The 22,811-nt window shown below is 37.5% G+C and overlaps 1 protein-coding gene across 10 annotated transcripts in view; it reads right to left on the bottom strand.

Annotated features, from left to right (window-relative positions):
- CACNA2D3 (calcium voltage-gated channel auxiliary subunit alpha2delta 3) overlaps positions 1–22,811 on the bottom strand; it is a 551,700-nt gene that overhangs the window by 433,428 nt on the left and 95,461 nt on the right. The window lies entirely within an intron of this gene.

The raw sequence follows: 22,811 nt of genomic DNA, 5'->3' as shown, positions 1-22,811 counted from the left end.
AAATACAATGCCTTAAAGGGCTGTGTAATTGCTTTATCATTTTCACACTGATAAACTGACAGTTCTCCTAATCTCTATTATGAAATTGTCACAAAAGGAAGAAAAACTACTAAATGGGTCAAGCTAATAAAAGCTTATTATGGATCCAGCGTGGGCTGGGGTGCGTTTTTTCTGCTATAACAGCGTAACAGGTAAAATTTTCTTGAAACACCTTGCCTTGTGGCAGTGACAGAACATGAAAATGCTTCTCCTGACTTGGTGAAATAAAGTACCCATAACACATGAAATGAGATGGAACTGGGCTGTAAGGAAAATCTACACATTAGGCTGAGCCCTCCTGAAAAGAGGAGCATACAAGCAGTTCCTCCAAGTCAAAGTTTAACTGAATATTCTTAAGGTGTTTTAATTATTCCTAGAAAGAAATACTAGAAAGGTAAAAGAGTTTCACAGTATTTGGGGTTTTTTTCCTGTGTTGACAAAGTACCAAGTTCACTGTTTGAAACATGACTTGAGAGCAATGCAGGTTCCGTTCGAGTATGAGCACATCAGCAGCGGTACTAAAACAGAAGGAAAGGGACAAGTGGTATAAGAGACTCAAACGGTATATAGGATTTCTCTGCACCCTACAAAGTCATCAGAATCTTCAGTGGTTGAAAGAGAATCTGGGCTTAGAGGAAAAAAAAAAGTAAAAAATAATACATACAGGTGACAATTTTTTGGGAAACATCAGGACAAACTTAATGACAAGCACCCACCTTGTCTTACAGAGGTCATGATGCCAGACACCCACTGAGCATGTTCTCTTGAGAGGTGACAAGCCCTCGGACCAGATCTCTAGACAGGCAACCTGAAAATACAGCTGGAGAATGCCTTTGGGACCACAGAAGGCGTCACCTGCCTGAGCATGCCTGGCGGCTCCATATACAGTACAGTTCAGTAGCTTAACACGCTGCCCAGGATCTTCCGACTGGCAGGCTGCAGGCAGGCTGCTCTCCAGAGCAGTCACACGAACGGAAAACGAACAGCTCGCAGGCCGTGCTGTTCTCCAGCCGCTCTTACGGCTGCCTGTCATAAGGCTCTGTGGACACAGGCTTTGAGTCTATACCTTATCCAAGAAGAAAGGCTGGCAGTTCTCCTACTGGAGTCAAAGCAGACTGAAACAGTCTGTAGGTATTTTCATTTGTACTGAAGATAGAAACTGTCAAATTCCACAGCCACTAGCCAGAAGTTTAAAAAAAAAAAAAAAAAAGGAGGGGGGGGTGGGAAAGCACAGATCGTAGATGGAAGATGCTCAGGCAACTACAGAAATGCTGAAGGGTTTATTTTTAAAAGTTGAGACAAGACAGATTAGCTAAAAAGTCTGTCTTGTACATGGCACCGGTTAAGGAGAACCTCCTGAAAAATTGAATAATTTACCTGAAAATTTGCATCCTTTCAGTAGGAGGAGAAGGGCAACTTATCTTGAGTTATCAAAATAGATTAATAAAATGTTAGAAAATGAAATATTGATCAGTGCACAAAAAGATATTTTGCGTGTTCACAAATGTGTAATTTGCATGTTCGTAACTGTCTCTTGTTTATTGCTCCACCCAGGTGAGAAAGGCCCGACACAGAAACACGTACGGCAGTGCAACCTGAATACAGGAAGGGTTCGAGAAACAGGGATGAAGTTCTGGAGGGCTTTTTGTCATTAATTTGATTCCAGGGATGAAACTTAATGATGCCCAGGTAAGAACGTGCTCAAAGACAACGTGCGAGCTGGACACCAGGGATGCATTGCTGAGGTACTGGTCTTAACGCAGTCAGTGCAATGAAGATTCCCAGTGTGACTTAATACCTTCTGGCACTTCCACAGTTTTACTATCAGCCGATTAACTAAAAGCCAACTGTTCCCAAGAGAAATACATTTTCCTTTGGAGAGAGGGGGAAAAAAAAAGGGACAGAAGCACACGCAGACAACGAGACAAACACCTACTGTTAGAGAAAATTCTCCATACTCTCCACAAAGTTCTAAAATTAAAGCCTCAAATTCCTAATGAAAACAAGCGCTTAGAAGAGACACCTAACAAGTAAAAAGGTGTTTTATACAAAATATAATACTCTTTTATTCAGATACCTCTATATAAGTAGGTCTTAACAAGTATGATTGAGTGGACAGGATAGCCACAGAAAAATACAATTTTCATTTTTAGCAGCAAAAGATCCCCAGATTTCTTAACTCATATTAGTACAGTATTGTATATTAATCCAGTTTATCTGAAACTTACATTTACCTGGTTTTTACCTACCCAGAACAAAAATGTTTGAAAGCTAAAAATATTACAAATTTTTGACTTCTTTTACCCATTCCTCTTGCGGTCATTTCTCCTCAGAATATTTTGGTACTGAAAACAAACCTTAGAAGAGTCCTACTGAGACAGGCATGAACAGTCCAGCTACTAATTGATGATTGTAATGCCCAGAGGTTTCTTTTCCAGAGATATAATGTAGGGTTAATGTAGGGTAGGAAAAAAGAAAAACAGAAATCAAACCACATACAAAGAAGTGACTCTGTGCTACAATTTTTCAGAGTAAGAACAAAATTAACAAGGATCACAAAATGACCTACAACTAGGTCAACTTCAAGAGCTCAAGACTGAGTCAAGAACATAAAGTGTCCAAAGGTTTCAGCTTATCTGAAATAAATCAAAATAACCCAACACATTAGAGCTTTCAACTAGTCTGGCAATTCCCAGAGACAGTCTTTTCCCACAAGGTTTGACTCCAAACTTGCACAGAAACGTGATAACACCGCAGCTTGTTTTACTGGCTGCCATTCCCACTTCTGGAACAGGAAAGCTGAGGGAATGAGAAATGAGTACCCACTCTGATCTTCAGAAACACATTTGTCTATGTGTCTGACACACAACGGGCAGCGTACATCAAAAAATATGTGATAAGTCATTAATAGGCAGCCTTTGATTAAAACTTTAATCTTAATTTGATTAAAGTTTTAATCAAAAAATTGCTTCCCTTGGAGCATTTGCTCTACATTCTGATCCAATAGCATTTGGGGCAAAAAGCAATCTCAGACTTGCTGAGGGTGACACAGCCACCCATGGCACGCTTCTGCACTTGGCTACAACGCCAGACGTACAACCTGAAGACTCCTGTGTTCATAACCCTGTCCTTTTCCAGTATTTTCTCTCAGAGGTCAGCTACACACCAAACCTTAGGAGGAGGACAATTCCACAAGTCAAGTTTTCTTTACAATTTTCTATTTTAGTTTGAATTTGTTTAAACTGTGTACCAAGCAAAATGAGAACTTTATATACCTATACCCCCAAAAAGCATACTGGTGAGGGGTAGACTAAGGGAGCCCTTTCGCCTCCCCCGCGCTGGGGTTTTTTAGGACTATTTACTCCTGAACCCACGACAGAGCAGCAGCTCTGGGCTCTGCAGTTCCCCAGGCAGCAGCTAAGCGCTACTAAAATGCCACTGCTACACTTACTTGATGTACGTGGTTTAAGTACCTAATTGCTACTATGCGCAATAGTTTAATAAACTTGGGGGGGTAGGGGGGTGTCAGCAAACAACAAAAACAACTCATGAAGCCAAGCCGCGCTCCAGGCTCCCCCCACCACTGGTCAAAGTCCTCACCCCGGCGAGGGAGTCGGCGCCAGCCGAACGCGGCACTGACTACCGGTCTTTACCTCCTGCTGTCTGCATCGCATACTTTCAACAGTGTTGTGCGGCACATTCCAAAGGATGGAGACCTTTCATGACAAAGCACACAGATGCTCACACGTATACTTTTTATGTAAAAGCATAGTTAAAAGTATAGTTAAAGCATTCTAATATTCTTCCACTGTCTCGGGACAAGAAAAAAGGTCAAATTACTTTTATATCTGTATTGATAACATTACCTTTACAAACATTACAAGTCATATCCAACCTCAAAAGCTTCTCAAGCAACTTTGATTAGAGAAGTCAGACATTACGGATTTTGCCTTCTCCTTCAGCTCAGCAAGCTTCAAATTCTACTTTTGAAGCTGTATTAATGTTGAGTGTTTACATTTAAAAAATGGAAGCCTAGCTCCACATATTTTAAGCTAATAAAGCCATTGAAGAAAATATGGCTAAATACCCATTGTCATTAGTTTAAAATAATACATATTAAAACAAATAAACTTTATCTCCCAAATAAAACACCCTGAATGAGCTAAAGGGTAGACCGATTTCTAAATAACAGATTCAGTATTTTTTATTTTGAGAGAAAATCAAAATACTTATAATCCAGCTGATTAAAACCTTTCCAGTGTATTTTAATCTCTAGAATGTTTTTTGGTTGCTTTTGTGGGGTTTTTTTTGTTGGTTTGGGGTTTTTTTGTGTCATTGCTAGCTTTGCTGAAAAACCTTACAAAATTTCAGTGTCAAGAAACAGAAGCGAGAAGAACATTTTTCCACATGTATGGGAAAGCGATTTGTCAAGCAGTTTAGCTCAAGAATCGTCTTTTTTTTTTTTTTTTTTTTTTACAAGTATGCAACACCTTCTCAGTAAGGGAGCTGCAAAGGGTATTTTTTATATGCAAAGGAATTTTCCTTTGAAAGGTCAACAAAGGATCCAGAAGATATCTTGAAAAAAAAATAAAAATAAATCCTGCTCTGAGAAGGTCAGACAACAAGAGACTTGGCTTGTCTAGTACAATGAACCATGGTATCCACTATCGCCTACTGCCTTTTTCTTTTTCCTTTACTTCTCTGTTTCATAATGAACTACCATTAATACTTTTATAGCACACACAAAACAAATCTTTCTTCGCAGTTTCTCCACATTCCAGGAAGACCAGAGTAAGGGAGATTTTTATTTTTTTTCCATGCCTGGCTGAACAGCACCTGCAATACATCTTGCTGCAGTACTTGGGTATTTTTATCTCTGCACAGGTAGAGCAATCCTTGAATATATAATGAATACATGGGAGGGTGGGGAGTCTGTACAGGGCTGGGTTTTTTCTATCATCCTTTTTCTTGTCCAATAATGTGGTTATCCAGGCTACAAAAATAAATAAAAAGTTTGTCCTGTAATCCTTGTCCAAAGTTGGAATCATATCACAGTTCTATTATTTGATTTTTAAGGACTATTTAGATGGAGGAAACAAAGTACAGACAACACAGAAGGCAACAAGGCAACACTCAGTGATAAATTTCACAAATCTCAGACAATAAGGTGTATTAAAATAGCTCTGTAACTTTTTATATCTTCTTTTATCTAACCTCATAATGCTTTACATAGTTACATATTACAGACAAATTAGTACAAGATTTTCTGAGATTTGGAGGGGGGGGGAGTGTTCATTTTGGTTTTTTAAGGATGGCATAAGGCCACTATATGACATATCTTGTAAAAGCTTTCAGTCAGTGGCAATGAGAGAAAACTTAAGATGTACATAGGACAAGTAAATAATTTAAAAAATGTAATTTTAAACATGGAATAAAAAAAAAAGAGGCATAAAACTATACAAAAGCTATTGCTACCCCTTTTCAGCACAATAGTTAGCTCAAGGTCATATGATTTTTGCACAAAGAAACCAATCCAATTATCTGGTTTTTAATGGCAACCATGTTCATTTAAAGAAAAAGATTCTTCTTCTAGGGCTTTACAATTGCAGGTTGTTTTATGCCTCCTCTATTCCCTTTTCCATGGAATTAAGTGTTGTTTCTTACTCTTCCTCAAACACTATTTCAATATTTCAGAGCCCAGAACACTCTTCCACAAGCAGTCTGGGTTTTCAACTGATCCTGAAAAGGGATATTGTAATGTGACAATCCTGTTCTGCTTCTGTTATGTAAGAGTATTTTAATTGCTTTTAACACTCCTCATGAATAAATAACGATGGTTAGCCTCCTCCACTTCCAAGTTTTATCCAAACACAAACATAACTATTGCAGACGAGATCCAGAAAAACAGGTTCTTGAGGGGGATGGGTGGGAAGTGCAATAATAAAATAGGAGGGAAAAAATACTATTTCAGTAAGAAACCCATCTTTCCTACATATAACAAATCGCTTTATTTAAACCTCCAAAATCTCACTACTATACATTCAAATACCTCTATGTTCAACGAAGCCTGTGGTTACAAAATATGACCTATATACATAGAGAGGAGTAAGAATAAAACAAAGCGAGACTATGAATCACTCTTGAGAAAGGCAAATTAAGTTAGAAAAAGAAAATCTATTTTGAATTGGTCTTTGAACTACCTGGAGTTACCAGAAACTAGCGCAGTGTAATTGTGGGGTTTGCAGCAAGCGGCAACAGGTGACAGGAATATTCCGAATCAATCACGCTGGAGGACTGGGCTCCAATCCTTCTGGTAACGGAGACGTAGGTACAACGGCAAGTCAAGAAAAAATTTCAGAGAGGACCTTTGCAACTGTTTGGTAGACGCAGAGCTCCAGATAGCTATTTAAACACAGAACTGAGCTAGACTGTCAAAGACATCGCTGCTGGACAGAACGGACAAAGGACACAATCATTTGCTCAAAACCACCCCGCAGCTCTGGTGACACGCGTAAGTAACAGGACTTGGGTCTCCTGCAGTCCCATTTCCTTATCATCAAATTAAAAAAGCCACCACTAAGGAAGTTAGTAGTGAGAGAAACAGTATGAGAAATAAAGAATGTTATGAAGGTTTTCAGAATTTTCCTTTAATGTTTCCTCTTCCCACTCCCTCCTGCCTGCCCTCCTTTGTATCCTGAACAATTCTTTCAGCTTTAGAAAGCTCGAAGAGTGGTAAATTAAAAACATATTTTCATGTTTTACTACTTTTTCCACAATTTCCTTTTGTCTGGAAGTATTAGCGGGGCACTAGAGATAACAGAATGAATTTAGGGCAACAGCGAGGAAAAAGATTCACCGTGAACAAACAGAGAATCATTTACACTTCACAAACAAGATCACATTCTCCAACCAAGGAGGCATTCTGGACTAAATGTAGTCAAAAGAAAGAGGCATTTAAGAGGTAGAATAAGACTAGTAGAGATGGAGAGGTCCATGTACATCAATGCTAGATATGTTTCTTAAGAGATAGGTGTTGGGATACTTCAAAGAGCTGAGAAGGTACTAATGCTTCAGAATTCATCAATATAGTTTTACTACACATATGTACATGTATATATTTAAGTTAATAAGTAGGAGTAAATCTGAAAACAGGGTTAAGAAGAGTTGTATTCTGAAAAGCCAATTATCAAATAATATCAGAAATCTGAAGTGAGGGCAGAGGATTTGGCGGAGGCGGGGGGAGGAAATTAAAAGGTATCAGAAAGGAGAAGAAAAATAAATGCTTAAGGGAGAAGATATGTTCTGTATCAAGCCACTCATATTAAAAAGGAAAAAAGCAATTCCTTATACATGACGTAACGAAGGAGAAGAGCTAGTGCCACAGAAGGATTGCCAGCTCCTCCAGGAGGGAATGAACAGAAGCGTTAGGGAGTGCATACACTGAAGTCACTAGGTGAGAGAATCTTATTGTTCACCTACAAGAAATGGGATTCTATTCCAGTTACTTTTCTTTTTAGGCAATTAAACAATGAAACAAAAGCCATTTTTCAATTCTAACCTCCTACCCACCAAGGAGAAAAAGTAAAAATCGGCAAAGTACATACACTTTTGCAATTAAAATAAATTGCAGCTTGGCTTAATGTGAAGCCATCAAGGAGATTTACAATTACTCTTCGTATTTAAACCGTAGCATTTTTCCAGTCTAAAGAACATTGCACCCTCAAATGTCCTACACCTCTTTTCCAACAGAATACAGTCTCATTACAGGTAACAGTCTCACTACTGTGTATGACTACTGTGAATATAAAAAAACCTTCCAGATTGCAGATCCAGTCCTTTTGCAATTTATACAATAGTCAGCACTCTAAGTACTATTTCAAAGGCTTGCAAGGTGGCATACAATCATGGTAGATACAAGACCCACTCACATACCCTAGACATCCGTGGAAAGTATTTTTCCACTTGTGTGTACCTTAACTAGCTGCCAGTCCAGCAGCACTTCTTTTCCTCAGCTTTCTTTACATCATTTCTCATCAGCAGTCATGTCTTCAGCCCTAGACAGTCAACACAGAAACAGCTATTCTTTTACAGTATTTGAGCTAATCAACATTTTATGCAAGTACTTTCCATTAAAAGCATACATACTGTTACCAAAAATGACCTTATTTCAGGCACAAGACTACTACAGAGGTGCTATTCCTATCAACAAGCAAAGTAACTCCCACCTGCATTTGCCTCTCTCGCTCCTGAACTGATGTGAATTCAAACGTTGTGGTAATTAGTTTATTCTCAAATGAGACCGAAATAATGATGTTAATCCTGCACACATCTTGTTTTCATTCAAGTTCCTAAGCCTTTGGAAACCAATGCTATATTATCCAGGCTCCAAGACTTCTTTTTTGACAGCACTGCTACTGTATGGGAAGTTACAGAAAATCGACCTGTTCAGTCAACTAGGTCAATCATTCATCAATACATATTAGTAAGTGATATTTGATGTCATTTTATTTTAAAAAAAAAAAAAAAGAAAACAAACAACAAAACCACAAAACTGAAAACACCGCACCAAAAAAAATAAAAATTCACGCCACAACAGCAAATTTTACAAGCAGGCTGTCATCAAAACCTCTTTTTTAAACTGCAGACAGTAAGCATAATTTTCCACATCTTTATAAATATGGAATCAGAGATGTATCAGAATTGATTTGCACAAGGTCAATCAGCAGGTCAGGGGCAAAACCAGGACTATAGGTTTTTTGGAGGCTTCTAAAATGGAAGGAGCATTTAATTCAACGTAACGATTGCATCAACTAACCAACAAACATATTGACATTTCAACCAGCAACTAAGATGTGAAAGGATCATCTCTGCCAAATTACAGAGCTGTCCTATAATACTGAAGCCTTTCTTTAAGCACGTGAAGTTCAAGCAACGCACGCCACAGTCTGCCCGGATTTGTTGTCCTCCTAGCCACCAGATAGCCACGGGTTTTCACCAGGCTCTTGAGAGGAAGATATTTAATAGGCACAGAGGATTTGAGGGAGGAACAGAAATTTTCTACTTTTCAAGACACTTTTTTAGGTTGTGCATTTTACTGAAGATTCTTGAGAAGAGCTGAGTTGGCAGCTGGTTTTGTCTGATAAATTATGTTCAGAATAATTAGAGTTTTCAGTTATACAACTCCTGTATATTTATAAACCAAGATAAATAAACAGCCTGCAATCACATAAATTTGGCCATACTTGTATAATTCTATACACTAACATTTGAATTATTCCAACACATAAGTACAGGTCCCAATCCCACATATAATGCTGTTTTCTACCATGCTTTTTCAGACAAAATTCCCCAGACATCTTGTAACGCTGAGCAAACATATATTTACATTAATAACATGCTTAAGGTGGACTGGACAGGATTAGTGACACGATATGAATGTAGTTGAACTCTATTCCCATTACTCTGGGGCTGTACAGAATAAAGGACTTCAGCAGAGCAAATGTCAAGTTTTTAGAAATGCTAGAGCATTTAAGTTTTAAGCATCTGGGAAGCCAAATACAAGAGTCAGAATTATGTCATTACTAACGCTCAGTTTAATTTCAGATGCCTTTCCTGAATTGAAATTTATGTTTCTTAGCACATAATTTGCTCTTAATTTTAATTCTTGGCAAAAGTTTTGAAATCATGTGGTACTCAAGCATTTCAAAAATAGCAAACTTGACTTTCCGACTGTGGCTTATATATTTTTAATATGAAAATTTTTCATTTAATAGATTTGTCAAAAATGATTACCAGAATACAGATATTGACTGAATTTCCTACAAATGTATTTTTGTCAATTGTATTAAACCATAGAGAAAAAAATAACACTTTCTTCAGTCTTTCTGCATCTTTGCTCCCAACACGTTCCATTCCTCTTCACCTCACTACCTTTACATGTCCCTGTTCTCACCTTTAGCTTCCTCATTCCCTGCAGTTTGGATTGTCAAAAAGATGCTGTAAAACTTGCCTCCCCTGCTACAACAGAAGATTTCCATTTTATTCCAAAGAGCATCCTGTCTCCATTCCCCGCCCCCCTCCCTTCCTGAACACACCAGCCAAGGAACAGCCAAGTATATCAGCTGTTACTGGGGATATAATAACCTTCTCTTTCCAATAACGTTCACAACATGTAAGATGCATCGGTAGATCCTAATGTATTTATTCTTCCTTTTAAAGGTTCAATCATCGTAACTTAATGAAAAGATAATTTTAAGAATAGCACTTGTATTTGCATAACCTTCCCCTATTCTTATGTATTAAAGTGTTATTAAGCCATTACTCATTTTATTTCTGCATATTTTTCTCCAGCTGACCGGATCCTCACTGCAGCATTATGATTACATCTGCTCAAGGCACTGAAAAAATACATTAATGGTAAAAATTTCCAGAGGAAAAAAAAGCAACAGCTATAAACAAGTGGGGGCATAGAGAAGGACAGAGTGAGAAAATACGCATAGAAAATAAATTTCTGAGGTAATTGCAATACAGACAGAAATAATCAGCTACCCATAAAAGGATAAAGAAAAATGTTTGATTCTTAATTTAACTGCATTTGACATTTGTGAGTTTGAGTCTCGGTGGTTGGATCTCACTTAGAAGAAAATCAAAAAAGGTCAGAAAAAGTCTGAAGGATCTAGATGGAAAAAAAAATAGTGCCAAACTGTAGTTATGTGGAAAATGGATAAGAAAAAAATACCAGGGTGGGGGAAAAAAAGAAGTAGTATAAGGGAAAGAAGAAAATGTTTGCAAAATTGAAAATTGCTTTCTAATATCAGCATAGCATATCACTTTCTAGTCAAAGCACAGGAAGAATTAATTCTCTGACAAGAAAGGGTTCAATTTCACTTGAAAGCACAATACCATATGGAGATTTATTGCCAACTACAGATACCAAATACCAACAGCAGAAATAAGAGGGTTTCTATCAATTTTGTAGTTATTCAGGACTGGTACAGGAAACCATTTATCTTTTCAGTAGTGAAAGAAGTTTTATTTAAAAAGTGTGTTAAAATTAATGCTTTGTAGCTCTCAGGGCTGATCCATTCCATGTACTTTGCTTTACTTCCATATCCATATGCTAATGCTATTCTTCACCACCTGATCCTCTCCATATGCCAAACGCTCTACAAAATGCGTTGCTCCTGATCCAAACAATTTCAAAGTTTAGAAATTTAAAGAAAAAGGCAGTATTTCTAGGCCCTTTTTGCATGGAAAAGTTAGACAAAGATGCCTCCATTTGGGGGTGGGGGGCAGATGACAACGGGACAGGTGGAATCCTGCTTGCAGTTCTAACATTCAATTCAAGGCTTCTGGCACTCTGGATGAAGTCCTGCCACCACCACCACATGCGCCGGGTTTGCGTGTGTGACATTACAGGTTCAGCGTTATCATGCTGAAGAGCTTCACTGAATTTTGGCTATCAAGATTACTTGGCCCAAGCAGACCATCAAGAAAGTTATCACAGACCTAGAATAAGCAGCCAGATATATCCGAAATTCAGTTTGCTGTCTTGATTTTATTTGGGAAATTAAAATCTGAGTCGGCCAACAGAAATCCTCACGTTTTCTTTCATATTCCCCATTCCTCCCCCCACAGTGTTTTTCATGGAAAGTTCCAGAGGAATATCAGAACTCATCTCTGCTTTTACTGTGAAATTGCTTTGCGGTTGTTAGCGATAGGTGGAAGTCTGAAGTGAGTACTCAGATTTTTTTGTATCGTGGCATCTATAATATCATCTTTCTTGTTGTACTTTGTTGAAGAAATGGCAGAAGATATTGTAAAGGGCACGATGTGCGTAGGGGGTGATAAATCTGTTGGATGCAGATAGTCAATGGCTGCAAGTCATAACATAAAGCTTTACTTTTAGCCTCCCACCAGTTTTCATTATCAGTGAAAATTTCTATTAATGTAATACGATAGCATCATGTACAAACAGCTCGGCAGTCATACATTTTGCACAGCTGTCAAAATGATAGTCATTTAGCTTCAAGGTAAAGCTGAAGTTTGGATATTCCTGCTTTTCATCTTTGAAGCTTTGTGACTTTAGAAGATAATTATCTAATTTTGTGACCAATGATGTGTTCCCAACACATCAAATTTTAATACCCATAGTATGTAGATCCTTTTTTGGTCTTGAAAATTAGCAACTTGGATAGCTCGACGCAAAATCTTGGGAGTATATCAAATAGCCAAAAATTACAATAGGACCTAGAGGAACAATAGGAACTGTGTCCCTGACCAAAGTTTTCAAAATGCCTTCCAAATGGCATTTTCACAGTGCTTTCATCTAACGGGCTAGAGATACTATGACAGCATAATTTTGACTCCTGCATTTTAGGAAAGCAAGTCAAATCCTTGTCTGTGGATAAAAGCACAAAGAAGCTCCTCGCCAGCTACTGTAGAATAATTTAAAGTAGAAACAGGTGATAAGACATAAAACCTTCTACCAGCTAACAACACTATTGTGTTACTATTTCTGTACAACGCTAACTTCACTTAAGATACCGTGGCTGATAAAGATAATAAAAGAAAACGGCTACTGAAGGAACTGGAGCTAAAGGGTTGGGTTAGCCCTAGATTAGAAGGAAAATGCCCATGTTACCATGACAAATTATTAAAAAAAAGTGAAATAAAAAATCTTCTCCAATTCATGCAATCAGCTTAGTGGAAATTACTCTTGAGACTTCGTAATTATGAGAACAGCTACATACAATTGTAAGGAACAGGAGTGTCTGTGGAAAAAAGCCCACCTGAATATTAAACAGCAGAGAGTTCAGTTTAAGGGCTTGTAACGTTAGTGCAAACTATTTTAAAAGAATGGGTGAAAAAATAAAGTGTTGAGACCTGATGAAGCAACTAAAAGGTGGTATAATATTGTCTATCGCTGAGGCCCAAGAGAGGCCCGTCATGACAAAGTGCCATGCCTTTCAATACCTACGAGGAGGTTGTGGAGAAGATGAACCAAGGCCGTTTCTGGAGGTACACAGTAGGAGAATGACAGACCACCGTTATAAATTGAAATGGTAAGTTCCAGCTTCGTTACATAACTTTTCAACCAGAGTCAAGCACTGGAACAAAAGAGGTTGTGGGATCTCTGCCCTTGAAGGTTCTCAAGATCAGACTCAACAAAGCCTCAAGAAATCTGCTCTCATTTCAGCATTGACCTCACTTTGAGCAGGGAGTTAAAAGACCTTCTAAATCTACCAAGATGACTTATTCTAGGATCCCAGATATTAATAAAAAACAGAGTTCCACAGTGGAAGAGAGTAAGACAGTTGTACAAAGGGGTAAAATGAGGGTTTTTTTCCAGAACCAGTTTTGCCAAGTCATTAGTGCCAAACACAAAAGTCTCAGTTATAAGAGTACAATAAGAATTTTAAAATTCAGTATCACTGTACTCAGAAGAACATTAATCAGAGGAGGTCTACTCAACTTTCTCACTATAGAGGAACAGTGTCAACATAATATATAATCTGCCAACTGCACAAAATTCAGGGAAGCCTCTCAACTCTACCTTCTGAGTACACCAAAGGAAAACATTTCATGAGGCTACTAGAAGCTCACAGGTATTTTCCACCTTTTCCTAAAAACTAAGAGCAAAGCTTCATTGAGGAAACTACTGTCAGTCATGCATATAAGCAAGCTAACCGATGAAACAGTGAACAGGATCCACGCATTAAGTCCCGATATACTGAATGAATTATACATACATACTTCTTTCATTATATCCCCAATGTCATAAACTAGATTAGGTCACCGTATGATTTGTTTTGTTAATGGACCTGAGAACAACTTTTTCCTTACATCTTTTACTTCCTTAACTTGGGTGCGCTAAGATCTTATCATCTAGTTTGAAGGATGAATAGTAATAGCTATCTTTTTAAGTGCCTCCTGTACTGCAAACTGATTTATGCAAAACATTTGGCATCAATGTCATAAGAAAACATCTCTCTCTCTGGAACATCTGCCCATTTTAAAACTCAACTATAAGCTAAATAAGGTGGTTCAGAAAGAGGGCAGGAAGAGAGAGACAAAGACAACAATAAAACATCATGCCGAATTAAGGAAGGCAAAAGCAAAACACAAGAGTAGGACCAAGTGCTCCAACAAGGAGAATGCCTTCTAATATTTTAGAAATTGTTTTGATCACATTAATGAAATGAATTGGTTTAACTCTTTATGATTCTCTCGGGAATCTCCACAGACAGAACAAATGGCTAGAAACAACCACCTGTCAAACAATGTTCTGATTAAGAGTCATTACCAGAACCTATACACCTTTGATGACTCTACCAAACCAAACAGGCTCTACTAAAAAGGCAAAAATTCAGCATAAGCAGTGCTTAGGAAGAACTCTTCTCAAGAATAAGAAGAGATAAGAACAAACTTTCTAAATATCTACAATTGCTGATACCAAAGCCCTGAACATATAAGCAGATACATAAGGAATAAAGCAGGAGTTTACATCTAATCAGCTATTTCCTCCTCTCTCATTGATACGTGGCGCTTACAACCCCTGGTGAAGTGTACTTCCTAGTTATAGCTACCATAAGAACGCGATGGAGCATCTTGAAGAGCTAACCCTGCTGAAGTCTTACCATGCAGTTGTTGGACTTCAAGTCAAATGGATGAAGACTGCTCCCAGATTTAATCTGTTATATTTTAATATATTTATCCTTCTACAGTAAAAAGCCATATATTTCAACAAGATCATTTGAATGTATGCTCCTGAAGGGTAAGGGGGGAAGCAAGCATTCAGCCAACCTGCACAGCAATAATTACAGTGGTTTATAACTTGTTTCTGCTCTGAATGTTGAAGGACTCCCCAGCTGTGTGTCTTAAGGAGATAAAGGCACAAAGCTTAACAGTGCACAGATACAGACATCAAAGAAGAAATACAGTTACCTTCTTTGCTTATAGTCCAAAATAAAAATAAAAAAGGACTCCAAAATAAAGGATTATGTAGCTCACCTTCCTAACTTAAGGCAGTTCAATGAGATCTACATAATGGCAGGTAAACTGTTCTGAAAAGCCACCCTGCAAGAGTTCCACACTATTCCACTGTTTTCTCTCAGTTTAAAACAAAAAAAAAAAGTTTTAGATTGCAGGAAACTAATTCTTGTGTTTAAAGACCAGTTATTGTTTATCTACCATGGATGTAGAAGAGACTTTTCTTCTTCTTCCTGGTTTTCTGCACATGAAGGCTGTTGCTGTATTTCCTTTCAAGTTTTCACTAGCTTTGCTCCGGCACAGCTTGGCCCGTAGCACTAAATCACTGTCCAGTGAAACAGGCCTGGTTCTCCTTCCTCTCTTTCCTCTCCCCCGCCCTGTTTATGTTTCTCCACACTTTCTTCCTCAGTTCAAAAGGAAATAGACATTTTTTTTTTAGTTTGGGGGTTTCACTACCTCCAGTTTTCTAGCTTATTTGAAGGTTATTGTCTTTTTCACACAACACACCTGTCTGCATCAGACACTGAAAGTGTTTTTGGAATTCAGGACTGGTTTTTCCCCTCTGTCTAGATGACATAAGAATCTTACCTTTACGGGTTTCTACAGTTTAGAACATTTCTAGTCTCATAAATATGGATTTGACATATGCTTTATCACACATGAGGTTCCCAGTCAATTCTCAGCTCTCTACAGAGATTAAAGACAGCCACATCAGCCATTTTACCAGAAAATATGGAAGAAATGGGGAGCAGGTAAAACGTGTCAGATCAGATGAATCTTTGAGAGTAAAACATTCCTCATCCCTCAGTATATTCACAATAGCCACAGATACCAGAAGCAGAAAGAACACCTGGAATCTGTGACCTCCTCTGCTGACAGCTTCTGTAAATCAGTGTCTTGCCACATCTATAATGGGTTATGATGGGTGGAGCTGGCGGGGGCTGGGAAGGGTGAAGAGAGAGAGGGGAGAGATTAACCCTTGCTTGTCATGTGCAAAGGGTATTGGTGTGAAAAGCAACATGAAAGAACTGATTTGTGCTTCTAGCAAACAGAAAACCTGAAGTATAACAGAAAGCTGGTGCAGGAGTTTGGTCTCTCTGAGGGCATCTATACAATATCACAAATGTCTACTTACATAAATTAGTTTAGGAGCAGAGGCAACAATTCTGCCCACCTCTGCCTCAAAAACTCTTGTTAATCTGCTTTCTTATAGGGTTTTGAAAGAGTCTTCTCAAAGAAAAAAAAAAAAAAAAAACAACAACATTTTCTTGTGTTAGGGTTCTTCCAGGAAATAAATTTGAACCTCATGTGCATGAAACGAAAATCATATTCCTATACAAAGCATCCAGGAAAGCATATTGTGTCTTCCACTACAGCAGTCGCCTTCGCCTCCTCAACCTCCATCTCCTTCCTGAGAATTGCCTGGCACTGGCTGTTGCTCAGGCATCCCTATTTTGAAGATACATTTAAAATACACACACCCCACCAACAGGTTTATCCAAGGTTTGAATCCGGATCATTTCAAACATATAGTGAAGTCAGTGTTAGGTGCATCACTGTAAATTCAAATCTGTTTCTCCCTTTGTTCTCAAAGAGCACCGCTGATGAAACGGCCTTGTTTTACCTTTGTCTAGCTAAACAATTATTTTCTTCTAAACTTGACTTCTATCACTATCAAGTCAAGTCTAGCTCATTAAAGCAATCCAAGACGCTCTAGCTACTGCTAAGACCCTGATAAAGACTGTATGAAGCCAACTCTCTTACGAACGAGGGATTTATCACAGGTTAATTCTGTACATTGTTATAGCTCTGTATTCTACTGTCTACTATTTTATTCCCACATTAAATTCAATACGCTGGTTGTAACATCTGTACTGTGTGAACAAGTCTGTCTCTCTTGACCAATCACTATCTCCTCACGTCTCATATCATCATCTTCAGAAACAGCGTAGCAGTTAACTGTAAAATGGATAACTCCACCTGCATAGTCCTAAAAGATCTGAGAGCAGGATGCTTTCAGAAAGTACCTGTCCCTGGAATTCATCACCTCTGGAAAGGCTTCCAAGACCCTTCCCAACTTCTCCCTAACTATGATAAAAAAAAAAAAAAAAAAAAGGCATTTTTGCACAACTTCCCCTTTAAATACCAACCTTGCAATGTTTTTTCATTCACTCAAAAAAAAAAAAACAAACAAACCCAAAACTTAAGCTTTAGAAATGAACTGGGTAGATGCTAAATAGGCTCACAAAAACATTATATGTAGAAAAGGCAAAATGGAACTTCATGAGAACAACATATTAATCAAAGTAGTTCATGAAGATCTTTCATTGAAGCTTCTGCAGCAACCTAAAATACAGTCTATCCTATCAATATATAACTTGTGTTGTACAATGTGTAACCACTTATTATCAGCAACAAAAAATTGTACCCTACAGAACAGTAATGACATTTGAAAGTGTAGAGTATTGATTAGCAGTTGCTTAAAAGTGAATCACCACTACAATGCGGCATCTGTTCATGGCTCTACATACCTTCACTGTCAAGATAATTTGCATGGAGGCTGGCTCTTTTAACCTTGAAATGTAAGCATTTTCCAATACAGGATGAGAAAACAAGCAACCATAGATGCATTAAGTAAGGGAATTAGCATTCATTTCCTTTCAAGATCTGATGTTTTCCAGTTGGATTGTCCACTCAATAATTTCCATATTAAAAGACATTATTGAAAGTGTAATGCATGTATCATAAACTTACTGAAGCCATCTCATATTTCTATTACGTATTAACAATAGAACATATTTAACTTTCAGTAATACAAACAAGAGGATCATGCTGTGCTTGCAAAACCCAGAAAGACACAGAAAATACTGCAAAATATAGAGTGCTGATGGCAGAAGAGCATGGATACACCATGGCTTAAATCAGGGCTTTCCTTTTAAAGAGAAATATAAAACATAACGATTGATATTCAGGCAGATTTAGACTACGTTTGAAAACGTTACCGACACCAAGAAATTATTAGTCCTGCCATAACATTCAGACAGGAGATGAGAGTGAGCATGGATCATTCAAGGTGCAGGTCTAACTTCATTGAAAGCAAAGAAAATTTTCCAGTACCTTCAGAGAAGGCAGAACTTCATCACGAGGAAAAACTCTTCTCTGTTATGGAGAAAAAGAGACCACGCTATTGGAAGTTTGATAGCACTATGATATTTTCCTCTGCAGATCAATATGCTACCTGAAAATTAGCATTGGCCCCAGGAGGTTTTTCCACCTAATACATTAGCAGCATATGAACGCATTTGATTATTTTTTCTTGAACAAAGAAAAATTAAAATACATAACTAAAATAATTTACACCTTTATGTCTGCAGATAATAACATTAAATACTTCACCAAACACACTAAAATGCTCCATAACTAGTTTGGCACGGAGAATAACCTTGTGATTTATGTAGCCCAAAGATCTGTAAGAATTAAAGGGGACGGAGGTTCAAGCTCTGCAAGTTGCAAAACATCATTTGCATTAATCAACAAAATTAAACTGATTTAAGATTCTCAGATGCATATTTCTTTTATTTTCTAATGTTTGATTTTAATTCAGTGCTAGGAGACACATTTTACATAATCCAGACTTCCGGAGTTTGAATTATAATGAATTAACTCTGAATCGAGCTTTTGGTAAGCTCTATACCCTTTGCCTGGCTGGCGTTTTTTTGAGTTTGAGTTTGGCGGGGGGGTTGAGGGGGAGTTTTTTTTGGTTGGGGGGTGGGGAGGTGTTGTTGCTGTTGATTTTGGGTTTGTGCAGGGGGTGGGGGTGGTTTTAGTTTTTTTAAATCATAGTCATGTGTTTACAGGTTTTTTGGATAATTTTTCTCCTATTTTTGAATTAAAAAAATCATCATTATTTTTGCAGTTTTAAAATTGATCAGCTGGCAAAAGTTTAAATCTCTATCCAAGGAGCCAGTACATATATAGATACACCTTAAACTGCACATCTCAATCTTACTGACCCTTCCTTCAAAGCAGTAGCTGCAGTGTCTCAAGCAAAGAAGAAACAGCCTACAAAGACCAAAACCAACATAAGGCTGAATAAAAGAAAGGCAATTAATGTCAAGATGATTGGACTAAATTTCTCTAAGAATTTAAGGCACTATTATATGGTTTAAAACTAAAGATAGATGTACTGCATGAATCAGATACACCAGCTGAATGCTAATTGTTCTAAATAACCCTGTTATATTAGTTTTGCACTGACATTTCTGTAGTTGTAAGAAACTAACGAGGTACAGCACCAAATCTAGTCGGTGAGACGAAATGCAGTTCTGAACCTTTCAAAATAGGAATGCTATTCTGATTGAAAAACCTGCTTTGAGAAAACACCATGATTTTGAGACGTCCTAACACAATGCAGAATCTGGTGAGAGGAGCAGAGAGATGCAGGCTGCGACTGCGGAAGGCCCGGCAGCCGGTGCTTACCTAACAGCCCGGGCTCCCGCGGACGACTTACATAAGGAAAACCTGAGATAGCCTTGAACAAGCTTGTCTTCAGTAAGAAACCTGTATGGCCAAACCGATAAATCAAAGTTTCTTTTCAGTTAGAAACTGTCACTACATTAGCAATAAGATACTATTGATGATTTAGGACCAAATCAAGGATTACCAAAGCTCAGAATATGGGGGGAGGGGAGTAAGTAGTCTCTCCGAGAGAAATCTGAGGAAGCATAGACCACCCTGCATTTTTAGAGAATCAGACACTTCACTGATATTCAAAAAGCTTTACTGTGTAACAACAATTGTTTTGAACATTAACAGGAAGCACATTCCCTGCATTTTTTGCTTCCATTTTATTACTACTATTATTTTGCAACAGCGTTGAACTGAAAACATACTATTATCATGGACACTATAATGTGAACAGCAGCATTCCCCAAAGTCTCTTCCTCCAAAATTCTAATTGCAGCAGCTGAAGTGAAGAATATTTTCCTGGCACCTAACCCTTGCTTTGCATCCTATACTTAAAGCCTGGCTTTGCCCGCAGGCTACTCTCTTGCGTTTACTACACTACTAACTAAACATAATCAGAGTATTTAAAAAAAAAAAAAAAGATTTTAAAGAAGTGTCAAGATTCAAATAAGGCAAGAAAAAAAAATATAAGCACCTAAGAGACAATTAAAATTTGAATCAATTGCTAGGCCCCAGCAGTATTTACTAACTAGGTGAAGAGTATGCACGTCTCTACAGCACCAAGCAGCTTCTTGTTCGCTGCCAAATCTATGAGACAACTGTAAAACCTCCATAAATCAGATAACTTGGGCATAATTTTGTCTTATTTTCTTCTGTATGGTTTTTTTGGAACACTGAATCATCTTCCTTCGCTCTGAAAACAAGCAGGAGAACATTAAAATGCTAGATTTTTAAGTGCTAATTTTGCTTAAATGCTCATCATCATTTCTGAAATTATTTACTGAACCATTATTATTATTTTCTGAGTTATTTACAGGGTTTGCATTTCATCTAAAGTCAATTTCGTGAAAAATCATATATCATATATATTCTTAGGAGACATAGCAACATACTTGGATAAGATTATCATAATACAATAAAATAATTAAACATTCAGTTAAGGCAAGTAGTTTTTTTTTTAAAAAATAGTTTCAAAAAGTGACAAAAATATTCTTACGCATCTTTTTGAAACTCAAGAGGACAGCAACGCTGGTTACTCATTTGATGTTCACAGTACAGAAAGACTTAAGAATTGTAGTAACTAAATCAATATTCACAGCTATAACCTGGCAAAGTTTTGCTTTACTGAGTATCTCGCGTAACTTCATTTGCTGAATGAAACTGTAGTATGGGTCAAATGACTCCTAATGTGTAAAACATTTGGGCAGCAGAGAGTGTCAATCATGCCTGGATTTCAAACGCGTTCCTTTGGAAGCGATGCTCACTATATATGCTAACAAAATGGGTCAAGTAACCTTTGCATTAACTTTTCATTTAGCAAGCCTTTATTAAACTAAATGGCACTACAAAGCGGTTGGTAATTGAGAAATCTATGCTGCCCAGATACATAATTATACGCATATTTGGTATCTTCATTTGTTTAACGATGCTTAATTCATATCAGAAAATGCAGATTCCTCCAGTAATATGAGAAGTCGCACTGCTTCTAAAAGTGGAATCTTGACTTTAAGACGACGTTGAGTCTGATCACCTCGAGCTCACAGCAAATACCAAATGGATTCTCGATGCCTGGCTAGTGGGGAGGGACGGGGGGAAAAGCGTTTGCATTTAGAGCCCTACTGTGCCATCACTTCCTTAATTACTATGACAACTTCTGCCACTGACTTTGCATGTTGAAAATACTTGTAAATCTTCAAGTTTGGTATGTTTTTATTCGCACAAGTTTGTAGAAGAAATGTACTTTATAGCAATACGAAAAGATACATGTTAAAGTCACCTGTCATCCAGGCTCATTTGCCACAATCAACAGCAAGGAATAGCGAGCTTAAAAGGACAGAGACCTTAGAGTTTTAAATAAAGAGCACCAGAGGTTTCCTAAAACCACTGTAACCAGAAGGGAAAAAGAAAAAAAAAAAAGAATAGGGGATGTGACAAAGGAATAGAAGTGCTCTAAATATCTGTCAAATCTGCGTTTTGTCTTTCCTCTTTCATTCTATACAGAAATATCATAACAAAGGCAAGAAACAAAACCAAAATAGCTTGGAATGAATATACACTGTCCACCTTCAAAAACAGGTGCACAGATTTGTTAGTGAAATAGAAAGGATGCTGATGAAAAGGTAAAATGAATAGCTTCCAATTATAACAATTATAACAACCAATAGGAAGAAATCTTGCTACTTCAGAAGGAAAAAATGCGTTACAGAAGGGACGACAGCAGTATCTACTATGAGGAAGAGAAGAACAATTAAGGGTATCGTACTAATTCTTTGTAGATTTTAGCACAATTGCAAAATGCAATATATTCCATATTTTTCTAGTAAACATTGGACTATCTGTATTTGGTAGATTTCATTTTTAAAGCCATTTTGGTGCAAAAATGGCTGCATGTGGAACAGCTCCAAAGTTAAATAAAGATACCTGTTTGTTATGGCCCAATAAAAAAATTAAAGCCTTTTAATAATACTTGACTAGATACTAATCAAAACTGAAGGGTCCATCTGCTTTATAAATTTAAAGAGTTCATACAAAAATGTGATGATATAAGACTACACATACTTTAAAGAATGTGAGCTAGAAGTATAATAAATACTGAATGTCCAGATTTTCAGATTAAAATAAGACCCTATACATTGCCCTATACATTGAAGTGAAGCTATTGAATGGCCACGAAAGGTAGTAAGAGAGCTCAAATATTTCTGTTCTCAATACCTCTGTATTTTAGCTTAGTGAAGTTCATGTTTTGCATTCCTGGGTATACAACACCGAAAAGGCAAATACCGTTAAGGAACTCATATGCCTTTAGTAATCACTAAGTCAGTTCCTTTCATTTTACATCGATAGCATAAGCTTTTTATTTTAACTGCTACACGTACTGTCCGTTACGTAATTTTCACACATATACAAGCCTTCCAAAATAAGTGCTACAAGCTAAAGGAATCATTTCCTTTATAATCAGACCAAAAAAAATTTTACACTTTAGTCAGAACTAAAAATCACATCTAAAAAGCCAGCAGAAATTTAACATATGGGTTGAATGAGGGTCTCTGTTGTCAGTGAATGTCTCAGTGTTTTTCCATTTCCATATTACATTT

The sequence above is a fragment of the Larus michahellis genome, chromosome 10 (assembly GCF_964199755.1).
Source record: "Larus michahellis chromosome 10, bLarMic1.1, whole genome shotgun sequence".
Taxonomy (NCBI): domain Eukaryota; kingdom Metazoa; phylum Chordata; class Aves; order Charadriiformes; family Laridae; genus Larus; species Larus michahellis.
This window is presented reverse-complemented; position numbering and strand designations above follow the sequence as displayed.